General features: G+C 45.0%; 1 protein-coding gene across 6 annotated transcripts in view; it reads right to left on the reverse strand.

Annotated features, from left to right (window-relative positions):
- LOC147636216 (uncharacterized) overlaps positions 1 to 19279 on the reverse strand; it is an 88138-nt gene that overhangs the window by 25151 nt on the left and 43708 nt on the right. The window lies entirely within an intron of this gene.

A 19279-nucleotide genomic window follows, 5' to 3' on the forward strand; every position in this document is an offset into this window, starting at 1 on the left:
TCCTCTCTGTACCATATTACACTGTAGGGAGTGAGGGCCAGTGATGTGGGTGTGCCCGCTTGTGTGAGGTTTTCTACATTTTTCTCCATTGTCCATTATCCCAGTTTTTTCGAGTCGTTGGGGTGCTGTTTTTTCCCTGTCGGCCTGTAGGATTTGGCTGCTCAGGAGAGGTCCATTATTTTATTGCTGGCCGACTTGTCATTTGCTGGCCGGCTTGCTATCTGCTGGCCGACTGGACTTTTTCCCAATCGTGGGCTATTTTGGGGCTGTCAGCCTGTTATGCACTGGCCAATTGGCAGTCCCAGGCCATATATATACTAGCCCTTGCCCCCCCACAGTTCTGTATCCGCTATTGTGTGTATATAGTAGAGTTCGACACCGTCTCTCCTCTCTTGCTCTTCTGCAGTTTTCTGCTCTCTGATTTCTGTCCCTTTTCCGCTGCACATTCCGACATGGTATCAGAGCCCCAAGTGGCTTGAATCTTTGGACACAGTGAGAGCTCTCAGGGTTGCTGTTTTTGGTGCTGATTGGAGAATATTTGGGCTGTAAGGGACGTGAGAAGTAGGTAGAAGGTGGACCCACCCTCCCTTCACAAGACCACGTGAATCCCCGAGATGGCAGATTTGCTCGAGATGGCGGAGAAACATGTGAAGATCCCCACCCTCCTGACGTTCCCGGTGGACCGACAGCTGGACATGAACAACTATGGCATCTGGAAGGTAATGATGGAGTTTGTCTTGGAGTCTTATGATTTGGCTGATTTCATTGTGGTTGGAGTTCCAAGGCCAGAGTTGGAGGAGGAGGAACTTTCACTATCAACTAAGAAAGAGCAGGAGGCCCAGGCACAAATGTGGGATCGTGTCAATGCCCGTGTGCGTTCTTTCATCTTCCTCAATTGTACACCCCACGTGATCAATCATGTCAAACACATGACGCTGGCTCGAGGGATTTGGCGGCACTTGGCCTCTTTGTAAAATCGGGTATCACCCATGAAGAGAATTTCCTTGGAAGTGCAGATGCGAGTGATGAATCCTACGAAGTCTTCGACGATGCGAGAGCACATCAACAAACTCCAGGCTCTTTACCCTGAGGTTCTTTAGGCTAGGAAGGAGATATCATCAGAGGACATGGCCATCACCCCATGGCCATCACCCTGCTGTCTCATCTATCCCCTCTGTACTTAGCTTTCTATTCTTCTTTGATCATCAGTGTGAAGCTTAGCACCATTACTTGGGAGGAGCTTGTGCCGATGGTTTTGGACAAGGAGGAGCGGTTCCTAAACCCTCCACAAGGCGGAGGTTCTGAGGCTTTGACTGGCCAACGGTCCAAAGGCCACAACAACAACAACAAGGACAAAGGGAAGTCTTCACAGCCGAAGTCTTCTGAGAAGATCATGATGCTTTGAAGGCCGAGCGGACCTCTAACCATTGTGGCCAGAAGGGTCATTATTGGAGGAAATGTCCTCAACGAAGCATCGAGAAAGGTGCCGATTCCTCAACTGCTGCCGCAAAGACTCCAGTTTTTGTGCACTTGGAGATTATGGACACAGGAGCTTCATCGTCTTCGAGCAGAGAGACAGTTGGTCTCACTGTTGGGGATACTCGGGAGTAGATTCTTGAGAGTGGTGCTTCCAGGTACATGAGTCCTTCTTGAGAGTTGTTTCAAGACCTTCGGAGGCAAACAGGTCACATCTTTATTGGTGACAAGTCCACTATCCCGATTCACAGTGAGGGCAAGTTGGAGATCGTCCCCGATGGCCAAGGGGGGAAGCATTCCTCCCCAGTTCTTTATGTTCCATCTCTTGGTTTTCATCTTTTGTCAATGCATGAGGTTTGCAGGACTCGCATGCACGTGGTGGAGATGGCGAGGACGATGTTGGAGCATTGAGACCTTCCTTGTCCACTTTGGGAGGAGACTATTGCTACGGCTGTCCATATCCTCAACCGATCTCCGCGACGACTGCAGTGCCTAAGATGACTCCATTTGAGGCTTATTTTGGCAAGAAACCAGATATCTCCTATTTCCGTGTTTTTGGGAGTAATGCCTATGTTCACATTCCAAAGAAGCAGAGGGGAAGCTTGACTCAAAGTCCCAGAACCTTGTTTTTGTGGGATATAACTCTCTTTCCAAAGGCTACAAGTTATATGACTCAGAGCAGAATGAGGTTGTTGTCAACAGAGATGATGTCTTTGATGAGCATGTTCTAGCTTCCATTGTTGAGGAGCCACTGCTTCTTGGAGAGCCGGATGAGTATGAGGATGAGTCCCGGGCTATTGTTCCAGCTAGCCAGCCTCAGTTAGTTGGAGAGGTTGAGCCCAGGGTTGGAAATTTGCCCCAGCAAGTAGCAAGAGGCTCCATGTTCTGTTTGGGTACCGAAGTGGTTGTTGGATACCATTCGAGAGTCTGGTGTGTCGGAGTATCCCTCCGAGTGGACCACGGAGGATAGACCTCGAAGATTGCATAGGGTTCATGACTAATGTCAGCCAGAGGAGAATTTATAGGTAAATTATGCCTTGATGAAACCGGCCTTTAGAAATTTGACGGGCGGTGAAACAAACACTCGCACACAAAACACTTCATCACCCATGGGGACCTGGAAAAGGAAAATAAACAGGGGGAGCTAGAGTGCTCCTGCAAAAATCATCAACATGTGGCCTGCTACATGTTGCAGAAGGTCGCCCGCCTGGCTACTTCCACACATGCAGCCGCCACGTGCATGTGGACTGCTCCACGCTGCAGAAGGTCGCCCGCCTGGCTGCTTCCACGCTGCAAAAGGTTGCCCGCCTGACTACTTCCACACACGCAGCCGTCACGTGCGCTTCTTAACCTGCAGACCTGCGAGTCGCCTAAGAGCGAGAGAGAGAGATTTAGTTTTGTGATCGCCAAGATGATGTGCCACTCCACCACACGCCCACGAATCTCCGCCACCCTTCACTTTATAAGGAGGCGCCTCAACCTGCTTTTCTCCAAAAACTAAAAGCAATAGCAAAAACGCATGCCTTCAAATATAACAATATTATTTTATCATCAAAGGTTTTAAAACTTTATAAACTCAAAATCCTTTTGTCCTCTTCACACTTGGGCTGTCCACGCATGAGTTCCCTTCTCAAATTCAGACCAATGCCATTCACATTGTCCATCTCGTGCCCGTGCCCACCTGCTTTCTATCCAAAGAAAAACACAGGGTCGTAACACTTGATGTCTCATACCATTCGGGACAAGGAGCCCACTTCAGTTAAGGAAGCTCTTTCCCAAGAGACTTGGAGGGAAGCCATGCAAGTGAAACTTGAAGCCATAGAGAAGAATGGAACTTGAGAGTTGGTACCGAGGCTGTCAAAACGGTATGTCATTGGTGTCAAGTGGGTCTACAAGACCAAGTATACGTCCAATGGGTCCGTGGACAAGCACAAGGCCAAACTTGTGGCTAAGGGCTCAATGGCCTAGCATCGACTATGAGGACACTTTTGCACCGATAGCTAGGATGACCACCATTCGGATAGTTCTTGCCCTTGCCTCTTCTCAACAGTGGCTGGTGTATTAGATGGATGTGAAATCTGCGTTCCTAAATGGTGACTTGCACAAGGAGGTGTATGTTGAGCAACCTCCAGGCTGTGAGGTCCTAGGATCAAAAGGGGTTGCATAAGACCTTGTATGGTCTTAAACAGGCTCCCCGGGCTTGGAACGAAAAAGATTGATTCTTTCTTTCTAAGAAAGAGTTTCCAGAGATCAATTGCAGATCCGAACTTATATCTCTTTCCGAAACGTGGTATGGTCACTTTGATTATCCCCTATGTGGATGATCTTGTCCTCACTGGCAGTCATGTGGAGCACATAGCAATGACGAAGGCTGCCTTGTCAAAGGAGTTTGAGATGACGGATTTAGGCTTACTCCATTTCTTTTTGGGATTGGAGATTTGGCAGATATCATTTGCACAGTGTGTATCTACCATGTGCTACACGCACACAAGACTAGCTTCGAGGTTTGGGAAAGCTTGGAGCTAGGAAGGCTGAGCTGAGTTAGGGATAGACTAACGGACGGGCACCCAAGTATGGACGAGCAGGCGCCCAAGTGTGGACACCCGATGACCGGCCAAGAGCCTATAAAAGGGTGGCCAAGGTTAGTCATTAGTCATATAGAGTCTCACGTGACTTTGTGAGAGCTCTATGGTCAGGAGCTTGGATCTAGTGCAGACGTGCACCTGCTTCATGCAGCCGAGGCTGGCGGCCCGCGAGGGTAGCTTCGTGGCGGTATGGGATGTCACAAGGTAGAGATTGGTCGGTACGTCCATCTAGTTAGCTCAGCTCGTGGCTCGGTGGGGACAGCCAAGTCTTGTGGGCTTGCCCACGGCTGTCGAGGTTGGGAGGTGAGTCAGCAGGCCTGCACCCCCGTCTTGTTTGTTTGGTTTGTTTGCAGGTTTCGAGTCTAGTACCAGGAGCGTTCCACGAGGAGATCCTATAGGGATTTAACAGTGGTATCAGAGCAAGCCTCGTGAACAAGCAAGTCGGTAGGTAGAGAAAAGAGGTCGAGGAAAAGATATGAGTTCGAGAAGCTTGCTGTTTTTTTTGTGCATACTGCTGTTTTTCAGATTAAGTATGTTGCTTTTTCATCGAAGAAACCCGTGATGATGGAGATTGTGGTCTAGAAAGGATTGGCTTGCTTTGCAAGAAGTAGGGCTTACATGTTTTAACTGTATGAACAGTTTGAAGAGAGAAAAAAGAAAAGCCTGTCGGCTGTTTGTAAGAGAGAGAGAGAGAGGTCGCCGGCTGTAGCTGTGTAGCCCTTGTATGCACAGCCAGGGCTGGGGCTTATCTGCAGTCACTGGCAGGCTGTTACACATGTTCTGGCGCACGTGTGTAGGCGCTGGTAGACAGGCTGGCACAGGCGCCCCTATGAGGCGTAGGCGGCCAGGTATATGCACGGGTACACGCAGGCAGACAGTCGTGTGCAAGACATGTGCGCAGGCAACAGCGCCAGCGAGGCGATCGCAGGCGTACACGGGCAGTCGACAGATTCCCTTCGTGCGCAGATATGCTACAGGCGGCACACGTGGGCAGTCGACGGGTGGTATGCAAGCAGGCAGGCGGCACTCCAGTCCGTGCGTGCAAGCGCGTAGTACACGCCCTTATACGCAGGCAGACACCCAGCGCACGTGTGGCAAACAAGCAGGCGCAACAGAAAACACGAAAAGCAGGCGTAGTTTTTTTTAGGTTTTGTTTTTTATTTTATTTAAGAAAAACAAAACTACGCTACCTTGCTTTCGTTTTTTTTGGCTAAACCTTAGTAAAGGGTTTAAAGACCCACTTTATGCTTTATAGGTATTTTTTATTTATTTAAAGGAAACAGAATATATATATATATATATATATATATATATATATATATATATATATATATATATATATAAAACACAAAAGTGAAAGCTAAGGATAGCTTTTGGGAAAACCTATATATTCCCCTTAAGCGGGATTCTAGTCACACCTCTCTCAAGTTCTCAAGCTCTCAAGCTCTCGAGTTCTCTAGCACTCTTATTTGTGCAAGATCAACTTTTCTCACCTTGCCCTCTTTAAGATGTCGACCCAAGAATCCGAGTTGGAGCCCCTTTTCGAACATGAAGACCTACCGGCTACGGAAGATACCGATGCCAATCTTTTCGACGATTATGTGTCAAAATCAGATTTCCAAGAATTTCAAGTTGCTCTCAAAGCTTCTTCCTCGGAACGTCAAGCACAAATCGTCACGCAGATGCAGGCTTTGCAGAACTCCATCTCTTTGTTGACCACTACCCTATCTACTCTTTCGGGTATGGATACCTTGGCATCTGCTTTAGGCCCCAACATTACTCCGAAACAGTTCGGGGGCGAGCAAAAGCAACGTACCAAGGAGATAGTGGACACTTGGCTACATAAGTGGCAAGTCCATTTTCAGTTCCATCCATATGACGATGGGAAAAAGATCCAATTAGCAGCAGGTTTCCTGTCAAGCAAAGCTTTGCTTTGGTGGAAGGAACTCAACCCTAAACCAACGACTTGGGCACAGTTCGAAGACGTCTTCAAGAAAGAATTCCTCAAGAAAGAGGATGACTATGATGTTGTTGCCCGGTTTACTACTTTGACCATGACCTCGCAGAACCTCACTTATGAGGTGTACCTCCAGAAATTTAGGGACTTGCAGATGAAAGCTACGAAGATGGATCCCACAACTCTTTTGGGGTTCTTCGTAGCCGGTTTACCCGACTCATACCGTTTACACGTTAAAAATAACAAATGCAAAACCTTGGATGAGGCCATTTATTCCGCTCGCATTATGACGATACAATGGTCTCTTCCAAGTCTAAACCCGTTACCGAGCAGGGAAACAAGCACAAAAGAAAGTTCTCCGCACCAATGGCTAGCACGACTAAAGAAAAGTCTTCAGACCAACCTTCAAAGAATTCAACTTCGACACCAGCGAAGAAGAAACGTCTCCTTAAAGCTTTGAAGCTCAAGGAGGAGGGGCATTGTTTCATCTGCGAAGAAAAAGGACACATGCGTAACGAGTGCCCGAAGCAAAAGGGTGCAAAGACCAACGCAGGACCCAAGCCAAAGGCAGCTAACCAGTTGTCTTTGACAGGTACGTCAGTTACTGTACTTTCTCGCCCTAGTACATGTTCAGATTGTCTATTCAACTCTAAAGTTTTTGGCTTGCATGATCTTCTCCGAGTTTATAGAGAAGTGAATGGCCATAGAATCCACATTCTTCTAGATCCTGGCAGCTCACACAACTTTGTTAACTACAAACTTATGCAGAAATTGGGTCTTGATACGACACCCAGCGATCATAACTATGAGGTACGCCTACCTGCGGGTCGGCAAGTATGGGATTGAAAGGTGGAGATATCAACTTTTTTAGAGGCTCTCTCATCTACCCACTTGGTGAAATAATCTGTCGAGCACATATGCACTGCTGGACTAATGGGTCCAACAAAATCAATGCCCCATTTCTCAAAGGGTTGTCTCACTATTACAGGGGTAAGTGGTATCTTGTCTTTTTGTTGCGGAATGAAAAATCGTTGATAGGGATTGAGTGGTTTAAGACTCTTCAAGTCCAGATAGATTGGTCTAGTCATATTTTTTTTTGAACATAGAAACACCCAGTATAGTATCTTAGATGATTGTATACATTCCTCTCAGGGACCTCTTGTAAATACAGTTGATTTTGGTAATATAATGGATTCTTCTTTGTATACTGCTTTCCATTGTGTATTGATTCCACTTTCTTCATTTCTCATACCTTCTATGGATGTCAATGAATTAAGTGTATTTGAAAGCAAAGAATTACAGAAGATACTTGATTCGTTTCAAGATATATTTCCTAAAGGACTGCCATCAGGCTTACCACTTGAAAGGGCAATAAATCATCGTATTGACCTGGTCCCTGGTGCTCACCCTGTTAGTATTCCACCTTACAGGATGAGCCAAGCTGAGGAAGATGAGTTGGCTAAACAACTCGAAGATTATTTGAGGATGGGCCAGATCCATCCAAGTAAATCACCTTGGGGTGCACCTGTGTTGCTTAGGAGAAAGAAGGACAACACCTGGAGAATGTGTATAGATTACAAGAGATTGAACAAGCTGACAATTAAGAACCATTATCCTCTCCCTAGATCAGAAGACCTGATTGACCGGTTAGCAGGAGCGAAATATTTCACGAAGATAGATTTACGTACTGGCTATCACCAGATACGTATTCATGAAAGGCATGTCGAAAGAACCGCCTTTCGGACTAGGTATGGCCATTACGAGTTTCTCGTATTACCTTTTGGGTTAACCAATGCTCTAGCCACTTTCCAACAAATGATGAACGATCTTTTTCGTGAACATTTGGGGAAATTTGTGATTGTGTTCCTGGGTGATATTTTGATATATAGTCGTACTCTTAAGGATCACGTTAGACACCTCACGATTGTCTTAACTATTTTAAGACAGAATCGACTATATGCTAAATTAAGTAAATGTGAGTTTTTCATGACAGACATCATTTACTTGGGACACAAGATCACTAGAGATGGATTGAGCATTGACTATGACCGAGTTCAGAAGGCTTTGGACTGGCCTATACCGCGAACAGTGAAACAACTTCGTTCTTTTCTTGGTTTTGTTGTTTTTCTTCAGAAATCTATGCAGGAGTACTCTCAGCTCACACTACCTATGACAGACTTGTTGAAAGGTCGTGGACGTAAGTCAAATCAGTCTATCACTTGGAATAACGATTTGGATATGGCCTTCAGACTTTTGAAAGATAAAGTCAAGGAAGCACCTATCTTAGCATTACCCGATCCTAGTCGGCCTTATGATCTTGAAACTGATGCCAATGACTATGCCATCGCGGTTGCTCTATTTCAAGATGGTAGACCTGTTGCTTTTGAAAGTAAAAAGCTAGATGATACTCAATCTCGTTGGCCAACCCTTGAGAAGGAGCTTTATGCTGTGATTCACGCTCTCAAGGTTTGGAGACATTATTTATATGGCTCCAAGTTTGTGGTATTGACTGATCATCAGTCAATCAAGTATGTGTGTGATGCGGACGATTTGAGAGGAAGGAAAGCTCGATGGGCTGAATTAATGCAAGATTTTGATTTTGAGATTCGTTATAGAAAAGGGTCCGTGAATAGTGTTGCAGATGCGCTTAGTCGAATTAGAGAGGTGAATACTTTGTCGTTCACCGAGATTACTACTGACTTATTTCAGTCAATGAGAGGGCTTTGCAGGACTGATAGTTATTTTGGTCCATTTTGGCAGAAGATCGAGGACAGGAACTCATTGATTGACCAATACTCGATGACTGAGCAGCCTACCATTCAAGCTGCACCAGGCCAGTGGATGATTCGGAATGGTTTACTATTCCATAATGACAAAATTTGTGTACCACAGATCCCGGACATTAGGTCCAAGATTCTTAAGGAGTGTCACGATGCCCCTTCTGCTGGACACCCTGGGGTACACAGGACATTATCGTTAGTAAAACACACTTTTTATTGGCCAAAGATGAAAGGGTATGTAGAAGATTATGTTCTCAAGTGTCAAGTTTGTCAAGCAAATAAAGCTGAACGCTTTAGACAGGCTGGGTTGTTGCATCCTTTGCAAATCCCAGGAAATAAATGGGAAAGTATTTCCATGGATTTTATTACCGGATTGCCAAGAACACATCAAGGCCACGATTCTATTTGGGTTGTGATAGATCGCTTGACAAAAATGGCTAGATTTTTACCGACCCAGAAGACTATTACAGCTACGCAATTAGGAAGGCAGTTTATCGAGCAATTGTTTAGACTGTACGGGTTACCGCAAGACATAGTCAGTTATAGGGACATGGGAGGATTATCTTCCTATGTTAGAATTTGCATATAACAGTACTAAGCATACGAGTACAAGTTTTAGTCCTTTCATGCTTATGTATGGTTTTCAACCTAGATCACCTGTTACAGTGGGATTCTCAGGACTTCAGCATGATACAGCACATTATTTTTTTGTAAGATATGCAAGAAATGTTACAAGTTGCGAAGGAATCTATTAGAAGTGCTCAAGACCAAGACAGATTTTATTCTAATAGACATCGTTCACCCAGAGAGTTCTCTGAAGGAACGATGGTGTATTTGCGAGTTCCGAAAGATTCCGATACTTTACGGACAGGTCGATCTCCGAAATTATCCCCTAGATACTGTGGACCATTTCGTATTACACGATGGATTGGTTCAGTTGCATATGAATTGGATTTGCCTTCTCATGTGAAAGTTCATCTTGTATTTCATGTCAGTAGACTTAAGTACTAGGTGGAACAGACCAGTTAGTTACTCCTCAAGAAATCATAGATGTCGAGGACATGACACGAACCTGAAAAGATTCTTGGATTTCGTGAAAGAAGATTGGGTAATACGCTTATCACGGAATACAAGATCAAGTGGAAGGATCATGTTGAGAAGGACTCTACATAGGAGACATTGACTACTCTTCAGAGAGATTACCCTGGCTTTTTAGTGAGCTCAGGAGTGAGCTCTTAGAGGAAGGGGAGTATGTCATGTGCACAGTGTGTATCTACCGTGTGCTACACGCACACAAGACTAGCTTCGAGGTTTGGGGAAGCTTGGAGCTAGAGAGGCTGATGGCGAGCTGAGTTAGGGATAGACTAACAGGTGGACACCCAAGTATGGATGGGCAGGCGCCCAAGTGTGGATGCTCGATGATCAGCCAAGAGCCTATAAAAGGGTGGCCAAGGTTAGTCATTAGTCATATAGAGTCTTGCGTGACTTTGTGAGAGCTCTATGGTCAGGAGCCTGGATCTAGTGCAGACGTGCACCTGCTTCATGCAGCCGAGGCCGGTAGCAGTCTCGAGGCCCGCGAGGGTAGCTTGGTGGCGGTATGGGACATCACGAGGTAGAGATTGGTCGGTACGTCCATCTAGTTAGCTCAGCTCGTAGCTCGGTGGGAACAGCCAAGTCTTGTGGGCTTGCCCACGGCTGTCAAGGTTGGGAGGTGAGTCAGGCTTGCACCCCCGTCTTGTTTGTTTGGTTTGTTTGCAAGTTTCGAGTCTTAACTCCGACTAATTTAATGTCTGGTAAACGTAGATTTACCATTGAGAATGGAATTCTCAAGAGGAACAACAAGGTATGCGTTCCGGACTCAGATAATTTGAGAGTATTAGTGACACGAGAGTGTCACGATAGTCCATGTGCTAGACACCCGGGAATAAAGAAAACAATTGAGCTCATTAAACGTTTCTATTGGTAGCCACAGTTAAAGAAACACGTTAATCATTATGTGACACATTGTTTACAGTGTTAAGTTACTAAATTCCAACGTGTGAAGTTGCCTAGATCGTTACATCCGTTGCCTATTCTAGAGAGGAAATGGCAGAGTATTTCCATGGATTTCATTATGGGTTTACCCAAAACCAAGAGAGGTTACAATGCTATCTTTGTCTTTGTGGATAGATTATTTAAGCTGGCACATTTTGTTCCTACTATGAACAAAGTTAAAGCTCCGCAAGTAGTAGAATTATTTATTGCCAATGTGTTTAGATTACATGGCTTGCCAGAATCCATTGTGTCGGATAGAGATCCACGGTTTATTGGTAATTTCTGGCAGCATGTTTTTAGTAAACTTGGCATGCAACTCTACATGAGTAGCTGTGATTGATGGGAGAAACAGCAATTAGGGTTAGGTTAGAGTATTCATGGGAGACATACACAGAGAAGAACAAGGGAGAGAGAGAGAGAGAGAGTTGTGGGGATAAGTCAACTCATGAGGCATGAGTGTGTGACTCCCCTATCACACATGTATATTGCACTAGTACACATAGTGCACTTAGTACATTAAAAGTACTAAGTGTACTATGTACTATAACTTATGGGCTTGTACACACTATAAGGGTGGGCATAACGCCTTTACCCCAACAACCTCCCACTTAAAGGCAAAGTGCCCTTAAGTAAAGGAAAAGAAAAAATCAGCATGTACATGATAATATACAAGGCCATATCAAGGCTGAAAATGGCCTCATCCAATGCCCATCAAGTGTCTGCAATGAGCAAACCGCTCCGGAGGCAAACTCTTCGTCAACAGATCAGCCGGGTTGTCATCCGTATGAATTTTAACAAGCTGAATTTGCTTGTTCTCTATCACCTCTCTGATGAAGTGATACTTCACATCCACATGCTTCGTCTTTGCATGAAAGACAGGGTTCTTTGCCAACTGGATGGCACTCTGACTGTCACAATGCAACAATGGAATATCCCCTGTATAGCCCAAATCAACCACTAACCGAGATAGCCATAATGCCTCCTTGCAAGCCTCTGTGGCTGCAATATACTCGGCCTCTGTAGTAGATAAGGCAGTGCACTTCTGCATCCTGGATATCCATGACACAGCACCTCCTGTGAATGTAAATACATAACCGGTAGTAGACTTCCGGTTATCTGGATGATCGGCATAATCCGAATCCGTGTAACCATGCACTAATGCATCCTGTTTGCCAAAGCAAATGCACAAATCCTGTGTGCCCTTCAGGTATCTCATGACACCTTTCACTGCTTCCCAATGCTTCTTGCTAGGGTTGGCCATGTATCTAGAAACCACTCCCACTGTAAATGCAATGTCCGGCCTAGTAGCAACCATGGCATACATGAGACTGCCACATGCTGAAGCATACGGAATCTTGGCCATATCAGCCCTGTCTCTATCTGACTGTGGGCTGTCCATAGCACTGAGTTTCACATATGGAGGCAAAGGAGTACTAGTCTTCTTCCCCCCGTCCATATTGAACCTCTGCAAAACTTTGCCAATGTATTCCTTCTGAGACAAATACAACACATGCTGATTTCTGTCCAGAAGTATCCGCATACCCAAGATGTGATTTGCATCACCCAAATCTTTCATATCAAAGGTTTCATGCAACCTCTTTTTCAATGCATCCATCTCTTTACGAGATTTCCCGGCAATCAACATATCATCAACATACAAAATGAGAATCAATAGACTGCCATCCAAAGCTTTCTTGGTGTACAAGCAGTGATCTATGTCACTTCTCCTGAATTTCTGAGATTTCATGAATGTATCAAATTTATGATACCATTCCCTTGGTGCCTGTTTGAGCCCATAAAGACTCTTTTTCAGCTTGCATACAAGCTTCTCCTTTCCACTCAACGCATAACCCTCTGGCTGCTGCATATATATCTCCTCATGGAGATCACCGTGAAGAAAAGCAGTCTTCACATCCATCTGAATCAAGTCCAGATCATCATGTGCAACCAAAGCTAACACAGCTCTAAGTGTGGTCATTTTGACCACTGGAGAGAAGATCTCATCAAAGTCCACACCATATTCCTGCTTGAAGCCCTTAGCCACTAACCTGGCTTTGTATCTTGGCTTTGCATCATGTGTAACTTTGAGCCTGTATACCCACTTGCAAGGCAAAACCTTCTTGCCTGCAGGCAAAGGCACCAACTTCCAAGTTCCATTTTTATGCAGAGAATCCATCTCTGACTTCATGGCACGCTCCCATAGAGCTTTGTCTGCCCTCTGTAAAGCCTCTTTATAACATGAGGGCTCCCCACAGTCAATAAGCATCAAGTAGTCAACCCCTGGAACAAACCTGTCAGGGGCTCTGGAGGGTCTAGTGGACCTCCGTACCCAATGACCATCATTTACAGGTTGCTATCCAGCCTGCATATCACCCATTGGTGGCTCCTGTTCCATGCCATAAGGCTGAAATATCATGCCCGGTATCTCCTCCAACTGTGGTATATCCATAGGGATATCTTCTGCCATCTCTGGCTGTCCATTTGGACCATTTTCAGCACCATTTAAGGGCTGGTTTTCCTGCTGTAATGGCTGATTTACAGCCCTTTGTTGTTGTCCATGATGTCCATCATCATCAAAGATGACTCTGCCAGGCTCCTGTTGCCTTGCAGGCTCCTTATACATGCATGTTTCATCAAAAATGACATCATTGCTGCGTATAATCTTTCTATTTATGGGATCCCAAAGTCTATACCCCATTTCACCTCTGTCACCATATCCTAGGAATATGCATTTGTGAGACTTAGGATCAAGTTTGGTGCGCATTTCCCTGCGTATGTGCACGTACGCAACGCAACCAAACACTCTCAAGTGCTTGTATGACGGAGGCTTCCCTGTCCATACTTCTTCTGGCACTTTCCCATTAAGCCTCGTGTTAGGTGACCTGTTTATAAGGTGAACGGCTGTCATAACAGCTTCAGCCCAAAAACCATGAGGTAATGCAGCATGTGACAACATAGAACGGACCTTCTCCTGTATGGTCCTGTTCATCCTCTCTGCTGTCCCGTTTTGTGGAGGATCATAAGGAGTAGAGAGCTCCCTCTTGATGCCTTTAGCATCACAAAAGTCCTGAAACTGTTTGGACGTATATTCTCCACCATTGTCGAAACGCAAAGCCTTCAGTGTTTTGCCAGTTTGATTCTCAACAAGAGCAACAAACTTCTGAAACACTGAGAATGTATCACTCTTCAAACGAAGAGGATAGACCCACACCTTGCGTGTGGCATCATCAATAAAAGACACAAAATATTTTGCCCCTCCCAAAGAAAGCTGAGGCATCTCACATACATCTGTATGCACAAGCTCTAACTGAGCATCTTTCTGTCCAAGAGCTTTCTTGTGGGGGCACTGTAGTTGCCTACCATATATACAATGCTCACAAAACTGAAAACTTGAAAACTTTAGAGAAGGCAAGTAACCCAAACGAGACAATTGCTCCATTCCTTTGACACTCATGTGTCCCAACCGGCTATGCCACATAGAGATTTCCGGCAGCTCGGTTGCATTTACATTAGCATGGTGACAAACACCTGCATGCATGAAATAAAGAGTGTCCACCTTAGAGCCTCTGGCAACAACCAGTGAGCCCTTACTAATTTTCCACTTTCCACTACCAAATGTGGTAACATAATCAGCATCATCAAGCTGTCCAGTAGAAAGCAGATTTTTCTTGATCTCAGGCACATGCCTGACATCATGGAGCATAAGCTGTGAGCCATCTGAAAATACAAGCCTTACATCACCTCTGCCAAGAATCTTGCATGCATGGTTATCACCCAAATAAACCACTCCTTCATTGCCAGCAGTGTACCTGACAAACAAGTCTCTGCAACCTGTGACATGAAAGGAGGCACCTGAATCAATGATCCATGAGTGCATACCATGACCACCTGTAAGAAGTGAATGGGCATCAAGTGAAGACGTAAAGAGGACCTCATCCTCACTGCCACCTGCATGTGACACATTGATTTCTTCAATCTTGACTCCACTTTTGCCCTTCGGCTTTACATCTTTGGCTTCATCCTTGTCTTTGTCTTTGCCTTTTCCCTTTTCTTTTTGATCATTTTTCCATTTGTAGCATTGCTTTTTAATGTGTCTCTTCTTGCCACAATAATGGCATTCCAAATCCTTTTTGGAGCGAGACTTGCTCCTTCCCCTTTCTTGGCTTTTCCCCCTTTGCTGGGATCTCCCACGTGCATTCATTGCATTGGACTTTCCAACAGAGTTGTTTTTCCTGTTCATCTCTTCTTGAAGAAGAGCACCCTCAACATCTGCATATGACAGCATAGCATACGAATTGCTAGTGGCTGTCCTGAATGTGTCCCAACTCTCTGGCAAAGTGCATAACAAAAAAGTGGCTTTGAACTCATCGTCCATTGCCAACTTTTGATTAATGACCTGGCTGACAATACCATTAAACTCATTTAGATGGGCTGTCATAGATGCCCCTTCCTTCATCTGAAGGCCTATGAGTTTCTTCAACCAATACACTTTGCTTGAGGCACTTTGTTGGGCATACAAGTCCTGCAATCTCTGCCACATTCCCCAAGCTGTCTTCTCTTCACGAATGCTGAAAAGTAATGAGTCTGACACAGACAACATGATAGTAGATCTTGCCAGCTCATCCATATCTTCCCACTCTTCAGCAGTAAGAGAAGCGGGCATCACACCCCTTTCTTTGATAGGCTTGTGCTGCTTTTCTGAAGCAACACATTGTAGCACTGGGTTTGCCAAATATCATAATTATGCGAGCCTTCAAGCTTCTTGATGTGAAGCAATGAAGAGCTCTCACCTGTGGTTGCCATAGCAAAATGCAACCTGTCAATGCCTGACTCCCTGCAAAGTGTGTAAACACTGCACCAAAAGCACACAAAGTGCTCACAGTTTTTCTCCCAAGCTTTATCTCCCACTGCGGAAGCAAGAATGCAACTTTTCTCCCACTTTATGTGATGAAAACACCAAAATCTGGTTGCTGCAGATTTTGGACAGCACCTTAAATGTGCGCTTTTGCCCTTCCAAAGTACTGTACAGCAGTACCAAGTGCTCACCTGTGATGTACCAAACCTGTACCGGCAAGTACAGCAGCTGAAATTGAACCTTTTGGTCACTCAAAACAGTGTACAGCCATGCCAAAACATGCACAAAGTGTGCCAAATCTGTACCAGCAGGTACAGTAGCAATAAATGCTCTCCTGGCTGTCCAAATGAGTGAAAATCAGACTTTTACAGTCCTGTACACTGCATACAACAGTCCCGAACAGAAATTGGGCAAAAGCCCCTTGACTGCAAGCTGATTTCTGAGGATTCAAGGCATAAATGTCTTGCCTGCTGCTTTGCCAAGCTCAACAAGCATACAAACTTGAAAAGCCCCTTGATTTGAGATCAATTTCTGATCATGCATGGTACATTGACGCACATGAAGGCATCCAAAGTGTTCACGATGCTTCCCCCTGGCCACATATACATCAAATACATGAAAGCCCCTTGATTTACAGGCACATTGAGTGCTTGTAAGGCATCAACACATTATCCACAGCATCAAATGCGATTGCCTGCATGCAAATCAACTTAATCGGCACAAAAGCCCCTTGATTTGCACTGCAATTTGCTGTAATTTTGCCCAAATGTGCGATTTTTCACATCATACAGCATGTATGAGTGCTTAATTGCACAATTACATCAAAAGCCCCAAATTTCGACATTCAATTTCCTGCAAATTGATCTTGATTGTGACCAATTTCCTGCAAATTGATCCTGATTGTGACCAATGTCACCCAATTTTGCCAATTTTGCTCAAAATTGAGCAATTCGACACCTGTATCTGCTCAATTGTTGATTGTACTTGCTCAATTGCAAATCCCAAAAAAAATTTGAGGAAAATACCTTGTAATTTCTGATTTTTTCTTCAATTTGCAGGCTGTTGCAGGAAAAGGGGAGTTTGCTAATGCTGCTGCAGAAACGAGGGAATACAAGGATCAATCTTCTTGAAGCTCTTCAAACAAAAGAAGGTCTTCCTTCTCTGCTTCGTAGCTTCATGACTCAGATGAGTTTAACCGTTGGGAAGGAAGGGGCTTTTGCCGATGACGTATGGAAGCGTGAGCAGAAGCCGTGACAGAAGAGTTACGCTATCGAGTTGGTGACGATGGAAACAAAGACTCTCCTGACGTCGCCCACGTTTACGCGGGCAAAACCGCTCGTCGTCGCCCACGTTTGCTGTGCGCTTCGCTCGCCTAGTGCCTCATACACGTCGACGGGCTCCCTTCGCTTATGTTTCGCCTAGCGCCAGCCGACGCCCAGCGCTAGGCCTGCTCGCTGCCTCAGCCACGCTACACGATTAGCGTGTGTTGACGTATTCGCTATGAGCGCCACCCGCCTACAGCAGCAGCCGCTGGTGGCCACAAAGCGCAACAAGCTTATCGCCCCGAAACAGTTAGGGTTTCACTTGTGGTTTGCTACGCTTAGCTCTGCCTGTCAACCCCTAGTCGACTTGCTGCCTGCAACGCCCAAGGTTAGCCAACAGCAGGTTTCACCTCTGTAGCCTTCGCTTCACACACCTCCAGTGCAGGGCAGCAAAGAATTGACGGCTCTAGGGAGAAGGAAGAGGATCAAAGCAGCAACCTATGCTCTGATACCAGTTGATGGGAGAAACAGCAATTAGGGTTAGGTTAGAGTATTCATGGGAGACATACACAGAGAAGAACAAGGGAGAGAGAGAGAGAGAGAGTTGTGGGGATAAGTCAACTCATGAGGCATGAGTGTGTGACTCCCCTATCACACATGTATATTGCACTAGTACACATAGTGCACTTAGTACATTAAAAGTACTAAGTGTACTATGTACTATAACTTATGGGCTTGTACACACTATAAGGGTGGGCATAACGCCTTTACCCCAACAGTGATCATCTACAGACCGATGGTCAAACCGAGAGAGTCAATCAAGTCTTGGAGGATATGTTAAGAGCTTATGTCGGAGAATGACAGAGTGATTGGGAAAAGTATTTACCTTTATTGAAGTTTGCGTATAATTCGCATAAGCATTCCTCTACAAACTTTTCTCCTTTTGAATTCAATTATGGGTATAATCCATTGATGCCAGGTACACTTCGATTACCTCAGAAGACACCCAGTGCAGCTGAATTTCTGTCTCAGATGCAATTAAATTTAGCTAGAGCTTAAGATTATATCTGTCAGGCTACGGATCGAGCAGTTATGTATGCTAATCCCAAGAGCATAGCTCGTTCTTTTAAAGAGGAAGAGAAAGTGTTTCTACTTGTTCCTCGGAGAACTGAGACACTTCATGCGGGTAAATCTACTAAGTTGTCACCTAGATATTGTGGGTCATGGACGATTTTGAGAGAGTCGGAGATGTGCCTTATAAGTTAGACTTACCACAAGATTGTCGTGTCCATCCGATATTTCATGTGAGTCGATTCAAGCGCTATCTTCACGACAGTGATAATTTAGTTGATGGTATGATTGCTTTGCAAGAATCTGATCAAGAATATCGTGGACCAGAACAGATCCTGGAACAAAGAGAAAAACGATTGCGAAATCGTATCCCTCGGGAGTTCCTTGTAAAATGGAAAGGACATCCCTTTACAGATGCAACTTGAGAAACGGAGTTTTAATTTCGTAAACGTTATTCTCAATTTGTCATCGAGGACGATGATTCCTAAAATGGGGAAAGAATGTTACAACCCGTACACGTGGCAACACGTGGGACTTACATGTGGCAACAAGTGGCATGCATACACACTGTTACGTGGAATTTACACGCCAGTAATGCGTGGGACACGCGGACATTGCGTGGGAAAACCAATGGCGTGGAAAACCAATGGCGGCATACTATTGCACATAATCGCTTATATTAATAAGTGTAAACAGGAATGCTTGTGGGTGATGATTGTAGGCCAAAGACCCAGTGATGTGTAGCATGGGGATACCAGCGGGGACACAGGGGGAGCGTGAGTATGGTGTGTGGCCGGTAAGGTACACACTCGACACCCGGGGTCACTGGTATATATAAAGGTTGGGTGGTTAAACATGGTATGCCAAGCTAGGTTTCTTTTTGCTATTTTTGAGTTCATCTTCTTCTCCCTCATGTTTTTTGCATGAGGCTTGATACAGAGATCTTGGTTGCCTTGCATGGAAGCCTGACACTTACATTTCATTTGGTGCTATCATTTGGCTAACACAATCGGGCCCACAGCTCAAGTATGAGGGGAACACCATGGATTTGGTCATTATGATCAGTCAAGGAGTTGCTTGGCATATCCTACTTTTTGCTATGAGGACGGAGCCCTTTGAAGGAAGGAGAGATGTCCCAGTTTATCTGTGTAAATAAGGCCAAACATGCAGATGCAAACATGTGTATAAAGTCTCATTAAAACAATTTCAATAAATTCAAATGTTGGACAATCTTCAAATAAGTCAAGAGGAGACGTGTG

The sequence above is a fragment of the Cibotium barometz genome, chromosome 8, assembly GCF_041138505.1.
Source record: "Cibotium barometz isolate CiBa-2024 chromosome 8, ASM4113850v1, whole genome shotgun sequence".
Taxonomy (NCBI): domain Eukaryota; kingdom Viridiplantae; phylum Streptophyta; class Polypodiopsida; order Cyatheales; family Cibotiaceae; genus Cibotium; species Cibotium barometz.